The following is a 14,377-nucleotide window of genomic DNA, read 5'->3' on the forward strand; positions in this document are numbered from 1 at the left end:
TGCCTACACAGCATTTGTCTATGTTTATGTCTATACTGTAATGCCTTGTTGTTGAAAGAGCTGTCTGAGGTATAAGTCGTGTTGTTCCTGTGAAATGGAGAACACTAAGACCTCATCCTTATAACAGGACACAAGCTTCAAGCTTTTAATAGCTTGGTGGATGACTCGTTGCCAGGATTGCGCTGTGTAAGGCGTGTATCGGTACAGGCAGCGCGGCATAATGGCGGCTGTCTTCTTGGGCGACCAGTACTTGTGAATAAGCACCTAGTCAATGCGTTTGTAACTGAGTAACTTACGGAACCGGTCATCTGTCCGGCACCATCCTTGCATTGGGTGCTCTGTAGTCAGCACGGAAGTGCCGCGTATTGTTTTTCTTTAAAATTACGTAGAGTGGCGAGGCCAACTTACTGTCCGACAGTGCCATTATGCCAGTCCGTATTTGACAATTTCTGTCTTCTAAGGCTGCCCTCTATGAACCATGGACCTTGTCATTGGTGGGTAGGCTTGCGTGCTTCAGCGATACAGATAGCCATACCGTAGTTGCAACCACAACGGAGGGGTATCTATTGAAAGGCCAGACAACGTGTGGTTCCTGAAGAGGGGCAGCAGCCTTTTCAGTAGTTGCAGGGGCAGCAAACTTTTCAGTAGTTGCAGGGGCAACAGTCTGGATGATTTACTGATCTGGCCTTGTAACACTAACCTAAACGGCCTTGCTGTGTTGGTACTGCTAACGGCTGAAAGCAAGGGGAAACTACAGCCGTAATATTTCCCGAGGTAGTTGCAGGGGCAGCAAACTTTTCAGTAGTTGCAGGGGCAACAGTCTGGATGATTTACTGATCTGGCCTTGTAACACTAACCTAAACGGCCTTGCTGTGCTGGTACTGCTAACGGCTGAAAGCAAGGGGAAACTACAGCCGTAATATTTCCCGAGGGCATGCAGCTTTACTGTATGGTTAAATGATGATGGCGTCCTTTTGGGTAAAATATTCCGGAGGTAAAATAGTCCCCCATTCGGATGGTTCAAACGGTTCAAATGGCTCTGAGCACTGTGGGACTTAACATCGATGGTCATCAGTCCCCTAGAACTTAGAACTACTTAAACCTAACTAACCTAAGGACATCACACAACACCCAGCCATCACGAGGCAGAGAAAATCCCTGACCCCGCCGGGAATCGAACCCGGGAACCCGGGCGTGGGAAGCGAGAACGCTACCGCACGACCACGAGATGCGGGCCCCCCCATTCGGATCTCCGGGCGGGGACTACTCAGGAGGATGTTGTTATCAGGAGAAAGAAAACTGGCGTTCTACGGATCGAAGCGTGGAATGTCAGAAAATTGAAAATGGGAAATGGATAGGTTAAAGTTAGATATAGTGGGAATTAGTGTAGTTCAGTGGCAGGAGGAACAAGACATTTGGTCAGGTGAATACAGGGCTATAAATACAAAATAAAATAGGGGTACTGCAGGAGTAGGTTTAATAATGAATAAAAAAAACTGGAATTCGGTAGTAGGAAAAGGGAGAGAAGGAAACGTTGTAGGTGAATATGGATTGGGGGTAAGAAATGAAGGAGGAAGCCGCCTGGTAGAATTTTGCACAGAGCACAAGTTAATCATAGCTAACACTTGGTTCAAAAATCATAAAAGAAGGTTGTATACATGGAAGAAGCCTGGAGATAATGACAGGTTTCAGATAGATTATATAATGGTAAGAAAGAGATTTAGGAACCAGGTTTTAAATTATAAGACATTTCCGGGGGCAGATGTAGACTCTGATCACAATCTATTGGTTATGAACTGTAGATTAAAACTCAAGAAACTGCAAAAAGGTGGGAATTTAAGGACATGGGACCTGGATAAACTGACTAAACCAGAGATTGTACAGAGTTTCAGGGGGAGCATAAGGGAACAACTGACAGGAATGGGGGAAAGAAATACAGTAGAAGAAGAATGGGTAACTTTGAGAGATGAAATAGTGAAGGCAGCAGAGGATCAAATAGGTAAAAAGACGAGGGCTAGCAGAAACCCTTGGGTAACAGAAGAAATATTAAATTTAATTGATGAAAGGAGAAAATATAAAAATGCATTAAATGAAGCAGGCAAAAAGGAATACGAACGTCTCAAAAATGAGATCGACAGGAAGTGCAAAATGTCTAAGCAGGGATGGCTAGAGGACAAATGTAAGGATGTAGAGGCGTATCTCACTAGGGGTAAGATAGATACTGCGTATAGGAAAATTAAAGAGACCTTTGGAGAAAGGAGAACCACTTGCATGAATATCAAGAGCTTTGATGGAAACCCAGTTCTAAGCAAAGAAGGGAAAGCAGAAAGGTGGAAGGAGTATATAGAGGGACTATACAAGGGCGATGTACTTGTTGACAATATTGTGGAAATGAAAGAGGATGTAGATGAAGATGAAATGGAAGATATTATACTGTGTGACAATATTATGGAAATGGAAGAGGATGTAGACGAAGATGAAATGGGAGATGTGATACTGCGTGAAGAGTTTGACAGAGCACTGAAAGACCTGAGTCACAACAAGGCCCCGGGAGTAGACACCATTCCACTAGAACTACTGACAGCCTTGGGAGAGCCAGTCCTGACAAAACTCTACCATCTGGTGAGCAAGATGTATGAGACAGGCGAAATACCCTCACACTTCAAGAAGAATATAATGATTCCAATCGCAAAGAAAGCATGTGTTGACAGATGTGAAAATTACCGAACTATCAGTTTAATAAGTCACCGCTGCAAAATACTAACGCGAATTCTTTACAGTCGAATTGAAAAACTGGTAGAAGCCGACCTCGGGGAAGATCAGTTTGGATTCCGTAGAAATGTTGGAACACGTGAGGCAATACTAACCTTACGACTTATCTTAGAAGATAGATTAAGGAAAGGCAAACCTACGTTGCTAGCATTTGTAGACTTAGAGAAAGCATTTGACAATGTTCACTGGAATACTCTCTCTCAAATTCTGAAGGTGGCAGGGGTAAAATACAGGGAGCGAAAGGCTATTTACAATTTGTACAGAAATCAGATGGCAATTATAAGAGTCGAGGGACATGAAAGGGAAGCAGTGGTTAGGAAGGGAGTGAGACAGGGTTGTAGTCTCTCCCCGACGTTATTCAATCTGTATATTGAGCAAGCAGTGAAGGAAATAAAAGAAAAATTCGGAGTAGGTATTAAAATCCATGGAGAAGAAATAAAAACTTTGAGGTTCGCCGATGACATTGTAATTCTGTCAGAGACAGGAAAGGACTTGGAAGAGCAGTTGAATAGAATGGATAGTGTCTTGAAAGGAGGGTGTAAGATGAACATCAACAAAAGCAAAACGAGGATAATGGAATGTAGTCGAATTAAGTCGGGTGATGCTGAGGGAATTAGATTAGGAAATGAGACACTTAAAGTAGTAAAGGAGTTTTGCTATTTGGGGAGCAAAATAACTGATGATGGTCGAAGTAGAGATATAAAATGTAGAGTGGCTATGGCAAGGAAAGCGTTCCTGAAGAAGAGAAATTTGTTAACATCGAGTATAGATTTAAGTGTCAGGAAGTCGTTTCTGAAAGTATTTGTATGGAGTGTAGCCATGTATGGAAGTGAAACATGGACGACAAATAGTTTAGACAGGAAGAGAATAGAAGATTTCGAAATGTGGTGCTACAGAAGAATGCTGAAGATTAGATGGGTAGATCACATAAGTAATGAGGAGGTATTGAACAGGATTGGGGAGAAGAGGAGTTTGTGGCACAACTTGACTAGAAGAAGGGATCGGTTGGTAGGACATATTCTGAGACATCAAGGGGTCACCAATTTAGTATTGGAGGGCAGCGTGGAAGGTAAAAATCGTAGAGGGAGACCAAGAGATGAATACACTAAGCAGATTCAGAAGAATGTAGGTTGCAGTAGGTACTGGGAGATGAAGAAGCTTGCACAGGACAGAGTAGCATGGAGAGCTGCATCAAACCAGTCTCAGGACTGAAGACCACAACTACTACAAGGCTGCTAAACTTCTTGGGCGAGAGCCAGCAAGGGTTTCCTGCTACTGGCTGACCGGGCGACGTTCAGACACAATACACAGTGTCGTGTTTGCATGTCCTCACAGTCATTGTGGTGGATGAGAGCTCAGGGAGTTTCTTAAAGAGTAGCGAAAAGGAAGATTTATTTGCACTAGTGACACCTCTGCTAACGCAGAAGCATCCTACAGCAAGGCGAAAGTTGTGGAGGAAATTGGCCCCTATAACTGGCTCTATGGCGTCTGCTACTACGATGTGCCATCGAAAAACCTTGTGCATATTGAGAGGAATGCAGTTTCCAATACAATGTCCCTCAACCAATCGGCGTGAGCAGCTCCCTTCCTCATGTGTGAAACAGATTCTGTGCTAGTTCTATACCGACTGCAGTTTTGTGGCTAACGTACGAGCCGAGTCTTTGTAACAGAGTTCTTCCAAGCTTTTGTTCTCATACACCTTCATAAAAATGACACAGTGGTGCCTCATTTTTGTAGTTTGGGTTACTCCACCTTTCATCAGTGACAGGAGTAAACTTTATCATGACAGTTCCAGTATATGTAGTCGAACTGCCAAACCCTGAAATGTGAAGGTGTTTTCAGTCGATGCAGGTTGAGGAAAGAGTCTGGGCTGTGACTGTCCAAACAACTCACCCGCTGTAGTGCCCGTTGATGTTCCAAGCCCCTAAGTGCTGATGGTTTATTCTGACATTGCGTAGTGTCTATGTCTCCTGTCGTGACGACTTGAGCAAAGGGGAGATGTTGTTTTGAAGAATAATCTGCGGATATCTTCTTGCATGGTGCAACCGGTTACATTTCAGCGGGTGTGGACTTGAATGAATTTGCCTTGTAAACCCGGAGCGGTAGTCGCGATTGGTGGTAAGGCAGGGCGGGAGGGGGTGAGGATTAGGGGCGGGGGGGGGGGGGGGGAAGGCGGCTATCTCAGTGCTTGGGATGGTCACTGGTGTCCCTTACTGCCCATCTATGGCGTTTAGGTGCCGGCAAGGTTTTACAAATTTGTGTGCCTTCCATCCGAATTGTTCACGATACTAGCACAAGTTAACAATCTTCCTGATGTTCACTGTCCCGTTCTTAAGGGAAAGGTTGTTGCTGTGTCTTGCGAGTGTTTTAGCATCGCTAGCTGTGCGCACTGCCTGCCAACTGAACTTGTGTTGCTGTGTGTGCTGTAGTACTTACGAGCGGTCCAGGTACAGTGAGCTGCTACGCTTCCATCATGTGTGCTCTTGGTCTGTGCTTCTGTGCTGTTTCGCAGGCTGTTTACAATGGATTCAACTTTATCCCAAGAACGCTTAAAGGCATCTCTGTCTTTGCCGAAAAAACTGTCTGAATGTTTGACAATATACAGGTATGAATAGAATTCTAAGGCAGCAACTTTTTTGCCATCTGTGTCTTAACGTCTATAAAAACTTTTGTGATGGATTTCTCCCCTAACTGTTCATCACCGAGTAACTTTTGAGGACATAGCTCAGATATCAGCGTGAATTATCAGATTGGACATTTTCGCTACGTAGCACTGATTTGGTTCAAATGGCTCTGAGCACTATGGGACTTAACATCTGATGTCATCAGTCCCCTAGACCTTAGAACTACTTAAACCTAACTAACCTAAGGACATCACACACATCCATGCCCGAGGCAGGATTCGAACCTGCGACCATAGCAGTCGCGCGGTTCTAGACTGAAGCGCCTAGAACCTCTCGGCCACAACGGCCGGCAGCACTGATTTGGCAACACTTATTTAGCTTGGACAATTTGAGTTTTGTTTAAGTGAGCTGCTGTGCAATGAAATTTGTCAACATTTTCTCTGATGTTGTGCTGTTAGAAAATGCTTTCGGACTGCATGAACCACAAATGCAGTCTCGTCAGCCAGAATCGTGGCAATTTTATGTGGCTGCAAGTCTTAACTTGCTTTGCTGCTTGAAGTTGTCAGTGGTCCTTCGAGTGATCATTTGTCGATTTATATTTGGTGTGCTGTATGCTTGGCATCCTCCTACTTGCAGCAGTCGCTTGCAGGGAGGGTTGGTTGAATCATTGGTGCACCACTGCTGAACGGTTCGAATCAATGCCATGCTCGCATCACATTAGGGTCACCACTATAAGAGTTTTGTTTCCTTGGTGAGCTACGACTCTACAGTGGTTGATTGATTCGAGAGTAGTGTGAACTTCACACATTTAATACAGTTTAATTTATATTTTCTACATGTGACACAAAGTACAGTTCCGTGATCGGCACAAGACTAAGAAATGAAAAACTAAGCCGGCCGAAGTGGCCGTGCGGTTAAAGGCGCTCCAGTCTGGAACCGCAAGACCGCTACGGTCGCAGGTTCGAATCCTGCCTCGGGCATGGATGTTTGTGATGTCCTTAGGTTAGTTAGGTTTAACTAGTTCTAAGTTCTAGGGGACTAATGACCTCAGCAGTTGAGTCCCATAGTGCTCAGAGCCATTTTTTTGAAAAACTAAATGTGTGACACACTGAAAAAAAAAGGTTCAAATGGCTCTGAGCACTATGGGACTTAACTGTTGTGGTCATTAGTCTCCTAGAACTTACAACTACTTAAACCTAACTAACCTAAGGACATCACACACATCCATGCCCGAGGCAGGATTCGAACCTGACTGTAGCGCCTAGAACCGCTCGGACACTTCGGCCGGCGACACACTGAATCAGATTTCAATGTTCACAGGCGGTATGTCCACTGCCGAGGTTGCTACAAGTGCATTACCCATGTTACTATTTAGATGCATAGAAAGAAAGAAGCGCTCCTAGTAGCCCGGCGGTGAACTTTGCACATGTGAAATCTGTTTTCTCCCTTTTCGAAATACACATATTAAGTGAGAATAATTTTCAGTTATGTTTTATGGGAGAACCTCACAGTACAGTGGTAAAGTGTGTGCCTGGAAACGTTTTCGTGGCCTTGCAAAGTCTCAGTCAAAAACTTAGATTCACATGATGTACATGGCTGGTGCAGAAACCATAGAATGAAATATTCTGGTAAAAATAGTAATGAATAAATAAGTTGCAAATTGGAAGGTTTATTAAAACCCCTTTACCATGATTTCTACGTTTATAAAAACGTCTTCTTCAGAAGGAAATGTAGACAACTGGATTACATGTTGTCGCAGAGGTACGTAAAAATGTAGCCGAAAGGCGTCAATCAGATATAAAATTACACCTTCATAATAAAATAAAACATGCACAACATCATCATCAATTTACAGCTAGTTCTGTACACATTACACTTCCATTATAAAATAAAACATGCACAACATCATCACCAATGTACAGATAGTGCTGCGCATGTTTTAATTTATTATGGAGGTGAAATTTTATATCTGATTCACGCCTTTCGGCTATATTTTAACGTATCTCTGCCACAACAGGTAAATCCAGTTGTCCATATTTTCTTCTGAAGAAGATGAATTTATAAACATTGAAACCATGGTAAAGGGGTTTTAACAAACCTTTTAATTTGCCACTGACTGGCTGTTTACCATTTCTACACGAACCCATGCATATATGTCAGATGTTTTTAAGGATTTGACATGTGCTAAAGCACAATTATTTCTTCTTGATAATGTCCATACAGCTGAAATTGTAACAGTGGCTTGTACGAATAAATAATTTTCCAGTCAAAAGGTGACCATGATGTCATTTACAAAAAGTAAGAGTAACTGTTATGCAAGAAAATGATGTGCTCTAATGTCTACTAAAATCGATTTCTTTTAATTTACATTAATTAATATTTTTGAAAATTTGATCAGCTGTATCTGTCATTGTCTACTGTAACTTTCGAACAACTTAAATTTTCAAAACCCACAAAATATTCCTTTGATGGACCGAAAAACAAGTTGGCGGTTGGGAAAGTTAACACTGCATGAGTACTGTCAGTTTCTTTTGGTGGTAACATCCCTAGATAGCTTAGTTGGTAGAGCACTTACCTGCAAAAGGCAAAGGTCCCAGGTCTGAGTCCCGGTCAGGCACACAGTTTTAATCCGACAAGAAGTTTCATATCAGCACACACTGCCCTGGAAAAGCGAAAATTCGTTCGGTAACACTTGCATATCTTCCCATCTTCTGACCACTGCTCATTACTGTTGAGTGAAGCAAAAAGATTATCTATCTTTTATATAAATGCAGGTGTATGGTTCATCTGTGCAGCAACAATTTTTACTTTCATTTTGAAACAGGAGTCAGAAAAGTTATAGTGTTGTGCTTTTAGTTTAGTTAGAGTTTTGAACTGCCTTTTTTATCCAGAGAGAAAAGCTTACTAATACTGACAAACTTAGCGTCCTTAAAAATGTCAAATAGATTTTTACTATCTAGCAATGCGTTTTTTGTGTTATTGAGCAAATATGATACATCGAAAACAGTAATAAAATTTACGAGAAAATTAAATATACAGGGCTTTGACAAATTTTCTTCACACAAATCTTTAAGAGTCTTCTGGTTTGCGGCATTCTGATCACACACATTACAAACTACAGGGTGAGGCAAATAAAAGTGGTTCGGACGAGTGGATACGATTAGACGTGAATGTATGCTTATGACCACACCCCCTGACGCGCACACCATTTGCGCGCCCGCCACGTGATCGACACTGGTTCAGAGCTTAGTGCGGCCTGTGTCAGTGTGAGTCGAGCAGCGCAAAGGGGACGATGGTATAAAGAGTGCCATGCAACGCTTAGTCCGAATATATTGTCAGACGGATCTGTTTTGAGGGAGTCAGAAAACATTCCGAAATGTGCCCCCACACCAGAAAATGTGGCTGCAGTTCACTAGAAAATGCTTCTTAGTACTACCAAATCAACACGACGCCTATCGCAAGAGACGGGCCCTTTGTATCCTGGAACTCTGTTCACCGGGCCACTTTTATTTGCACCACCCTATATTTTGACTACAATATAATGAAGTTCACTTACGATGTCAACAATGAGTGCTTTCAAATAGCCATAATGATAAGTGGTTGCAGTGAAGTAATATACAATAACATGTTTCCAAGTTCATCAGAACAAAAACAAATGCCTGGTTAGCAGTTACAGGTGACTGTCCTAAATGACCTCAGTCCTAATAGTATAAATTAGCAGATTTTGAGCCTCATGGTCCATAGCATCATCCAGAGACATTTCGTCAAGGTGCAGAACAAAATACCTGCCGTTTTCATGCATAGTACCAATTTTCATAAATCAGGGCATGAAGTCCGTATACTTAGTTGGTGCTACAGAAGAATGTTGAAGATTAGATGGATAGATCACATAACTAATGAGGAGGTATTGAATAGAATTGGGGAGACGAGGAGTTTGTGGCACAACTTGACAAGAAGAAGGGACCGGTTGGTAGGACATGTTCTGAGGCATCAAGGGATCACAAATTTAGCATTGGAGGGCAGCGTGGAGGGTAAAAATCGTAAAGGGAGACCAAGGGATGAATACACTAAGCAGATTCAGAAGGATGTAGTACTGGGAGATGAAGAAGCTTGCACAGGATGGGGTAGCACGGAGAGCTGCATCAAACCAGTCTCAGGACTGAAGACCACAACAACAACATAGTTGGACAGTAACTATGCATCGCAGACAGGTGCTTGGGTAATGTACGCAGATGTCAGCATTTGAGAGAGGACGTGTAGTTTGGCTCAAAGAAGCCGGTTGGAGTAATCGGTGCCACCATTTGACGGTATTGGCAGGAATAGCCGAATACAACGTCGAGAAGGAAGAGCTCAACCTAGTGAGATGACAGAACGTGAAAACCGAGCAATCGTCAGAGTATCACTTAGAGCCCCGGATTCGTGATTACCATCGATCCGATGCGCAACTGGTACTTCACTGACCACAAGCACCATTAACTGCATTAACTTACGGCTCACATAAGTTGGGATGAGGTTACAGCACCCCTTGCGCCAACTACTGTTGACCTCTGTAGGCCAACAAGCCCGTTTGCAGTGGCGTCGGGCACATACTAGAGCAGAATTGTAGTAGAATTTTCTTCAGTAATGAGTCCTGTTCGAACTGAACCCAGATGACCAGCAAAGATGTGTCTGGAGAGGTCCCAGTCAGTGGTGGGGTACCAACCCTGACTGTCGCCCGCCATACGACCTTACCAGCTGGAGTGATGGTCTGGCGTCACATTTCTTTGTTTTCGTTCGCTGTATCCTTACAGCACAGCGGTACGTCGACCATATTCGACGCCCCGTTTTGCTCCCCTCATAGCAAGCCACCCTTTGCCTATATTTCAGCAAGATAATATCCACCTGCACGCGCGAGAGTTTCAACTACTTGTCTTCATGCTTTCCAAACCCTACTTTAGTCAGCAAGGGAGCCGGGTCTCTCCCCAGTTGGGAACGTTTGGCGCACTATGGACAGAGTCCACAAACCATCTCGGCATTTTGACGATCTGACTCTCCAATTGGACAGAATTTGGCATGTTATCCCTCAGGAGGACATCCTACAACTGCATCAATTAATACCGAGTAAGTGCTTACATAACGGCCAGAGGTTAACCAATGCATTACTGACTTGCTCAAAATTTAAGCTCTTTCTCTTAAATAAATCATCCATTTTTCTGGAATTGTAATAATTTGTTTTTCTGTATGTGTACATCACATCTACTGATTTCCGTCCCATTCGGATAATTCCTTCATGGTGTGCCGTTTTTTTATTGTCTTAGAGTATATCTTCACACACATAATAATTGCTACAGTTAATGTCTTCAGCTATCGTCGCAAATTAATTATCAATTTTATTGTTTCACTCTTTGATGTAGGTGGGAGTTAAGAGAAGTGTTTATTTTGACGTTTTATGTCTATGTTTAGGTTGAAATAGAGCCACTCCTGTACGCAGGAAACGTACATGAGTATTTCAAACTCCACTTCTCTAGAATTTCATTCAAACTAAAAACTCTGAAAGAAAAAAGAAAAAAACGGCTCAGCGCACATGAATGATAAACTAGCTTCACATCGAGTTTTCTGTAGTAAACTTTTGTAAATCAATTTAAATTTTGTTTAAATGCTGTGACTGTTCTGTTTTGTTTGCTCTTATAAGAGGTAACACTCTCTTCAGATACAACAATACTTAAAATACGTTAACCACCATCTGTTCAGACCTTATAGAGACATTTCTTTTTTGTACACACAGAAAAAATATTTCAGTGTAAGGATATAGTGTTTTTTGAGATGGAGGAAATGTTATGCGGAGTATTTTACGGAGCGAGGGTGAGTTGAGGAGAATACCTACTAAACATCTAACCGAGAACGCGAACTCAGTTGCAGATTGAAATTACAATGAAATCCAGACCATTAGCTGCTTACAGGGGTTGATAAATATCAACGGCGACAGTTGAAAATGTGTGCCCCGACCGGGATCTCCTGCTTACATGGCAGACGCTCTATCCGACTGAGCCACCGAGGGCATAGAGGATAGTGCGACTGCAGGGACTTGTCTCTGGCACGCTTCCCGTGAGACCCACATTTCCAACTTACTGTCCACACACTACATTTCTAGTACCCCTGCCCACTATACTCAATTACTCGCTGCAGTCAATCTACCGATTCCCGTAAGAGTTTGAGCAATGTGAGTGCATCTGCACTGAAGAAGATCATTGGCCTGTAAGTCTTATCTATATGAAGATGGTATCTGTTCTTTCGGACATGTCCGAGAGAGCAGATACCATCTTCATATATACGAGTTGCAGGTTGCCTACCTAATAGTTTCCGAGGGCAACAAAAAATTGATTTTCAATATTTCATACAGGACTGACCCAAATGAAAGATTTACATCTACATGGATATTCTGCAAATCACACTTAACTGCCTGGCAGAGGGTTCGTCGAATCACCTTCACACTAATTTTCTATTATTCCATTCTCAAACAGCGTGTGGAAGAAAAGAATACCATCTCTCTGTACGAGCTCTAATCTCCCTTATTTTATTATGATGGTTGGTTTTCCCTATGTAGGTCGGCGTCAACAAAATATTTTCCCATTCGCAGGAGAAATTTTGTGACTGAAATTTCGTGAGAAGGTCCAGTGACAACGAACAACGCCGTTGTTTTAATGATTTCCACCCCAAATTCTATATCATGTTCGGGACACTCTCTCCCCTCTTTCTCGATGATACAAAATGTGGTGCCCTTCTTTGAAATTTCTCCATATACTCCGTTTATCCTATCTGGTAAGGATTCCTCGTCGCGCAACAGTACTCTAAAAGAGGACAGACAAGAGTAGTGTAGACAGTCTCTTTAGTAGTGCATTTTCTAAGTGTTCTGCCAATAAAACACAGTCTTTGGTTCGCCTTCCTCACAACATTTTCTACGTGTTCTTTTCAGTTTAAGTTGTTTATAATTGTAGTTCCTAGGCATTTAGTTGAATTTACGGCCTTTAGATTTGATTGATTTATCGTGTGATTGAAATTTAGCGGATTCCATTTAACACTCGTGTTGATGACCTCACATTTCTCATTATTTAGGGTCAACTGCCAATTTTTGCACCATACAGATATCTTATCTAAAGTCGGCCGGAATGGCCGAGCGATACTAGGCGCTACAGTCTGGAGCCGCGCGACCGCTACGGTCGCAGGTTCGAATCCTGCCTCGGGCATGGATGTGTGTGATGTCCTTAGTTTATTCAGGTTTAAGTAGTTCTAAGTTCTAGGGGACTGATGACCTCAGACGTTAAGTCCCATAGTGCTCAGAGCCATTTGAACCATCTTACCTAAATCGTTCCGCAATTGGTTCTGATCTTCTAATGATTTTACTACACGATAAACGACTGCATCATCTGCAAACAACCTAAGACGGCTGCTCAGTGTCTCTTAAGTCGTCTATAAAGCCAAGTAAGAGCAGAGGGCTTATAATACAACCTTGGGGAACGCCAGGAATCTCTACTGTTGTACTCGATGACTTTCTGTCAGCTACTACAAATTGTGACCTCTCTGACAACAAGTCACGAATACTGTCGCATTATTTAAAATTCAGTCATGATCTACTCACTAGGAGCCATAATCTTCTGTTAAAAGTATAACACAATAAGTTAGGTATTACCATTACAAACTGTGTATAACTTGTGGCAGCGTAAGTCATGGTGAGTAAATTACCGAGGATACATTCATACAGTATGTGAGAATGAGAGCACCTAGTGACATCCAAAAACTTTACACGTAATTTCAAATAGATCCGAACTCTTCTCGATGAACCCCCCTCCCCCTCTTGCCCTCTCACCGCACAAAATGATGAAAGGAAAACAGATACCGTTTATTGCACTTTTGCTGGCCACGCACTAAAACTGCAGCATCAGGCATAACGTCTTAAAGTAGAGGAAGAGATACAAATGGGAGTAGCGGCAGTTACATGAAATAATATGGATTCTCGCTTTATGAGTGCTGTAGTCCTGTGACGTGCTTGAAAACTACGTTCAGCAACTGTACACTGCTTTGGGCTGTTTTTATACTGCAGTTGGCAGCCATTGCGAGGGAGTGAAGATGTTGTAACGGATTTATTAGGAGCAATAATTGTTGCAGATTGCTGGTTTTCAGTTTCATTCTTGTCATTATACATAAATTATTAATATAATTTCTAAACAGACGTTTAGCTAATACACTAAGCTGCAAAATGTCATGTTTGTTGCCTATTTAAATTTAATTTTTCGATTTTATTTGCGTTTCTGAATTTCAAGACGGCTGTGTCACTAATATAGAATACTACGGCCTGGCGCAGATAAAAGCAGCCCGTATAAGTGTAAAGGAAATACAATAAAATTTGAGAAACGAAGAGCTGAGATGAACATAGCATTTATGTGCAATGCAAAATACAGTGAAAAATATGTTTATAGATGTTGAAAGTGACCCCCTGCAACATCGATACAGAGCCGTGCATGTCTATGCATAACCAGATACACCCGGCGTATGGAAGACGGTGACTTCAGGGCTGATGTTGTCTTTCAGTTCCTGTATTGTGTATGGATTTGTTTCATAGACCTTGCTCTTCAAGTATCTCCACAGGAAAAAATCACATGTCATTAGATCCGGCGAACGTAGTGGCCATAAATGTTCGCTCACAGTTCGTTCCTCAGTGAAGGTATCACGGACTCGTGCCAGGGATACCTTAGACGTGTAGCAAGTTGCTCCATCTTGCTGGAAAAAGAAGTATTGTTTTTCAAATCCAATGCGTTGAGCACAAAATGTATCAAAAATTTCCGTATGTGCAACCCTGTTGAGGGTAATGTCAAAAGATATCGGTGCTACACCACATCAAACGCCGATTTTTTCATTGTGGAGTAGTTGCTGACACACAGTGTTAGCATTTTCATTTGCCCAGTACCTCGTGTTCTCTGAATTCACACGACCTGAAAGATGAAACC

The sequence above is a fragment of the Schistocerca nitens genome, chromosome 1 (genome assembly GCF_023898315.1).
Source record: "Schistocerca nitens isolate TAMUIC-IGC-003100 chromosome 1, iqSchNite1.1, whole genome shotgun sequence".
NCBI lineage: Eukaryota > Metazoa > Arthropoda > Insecta > Orthoptera > Acrididae > Schistocerca > Schistocerca nitens.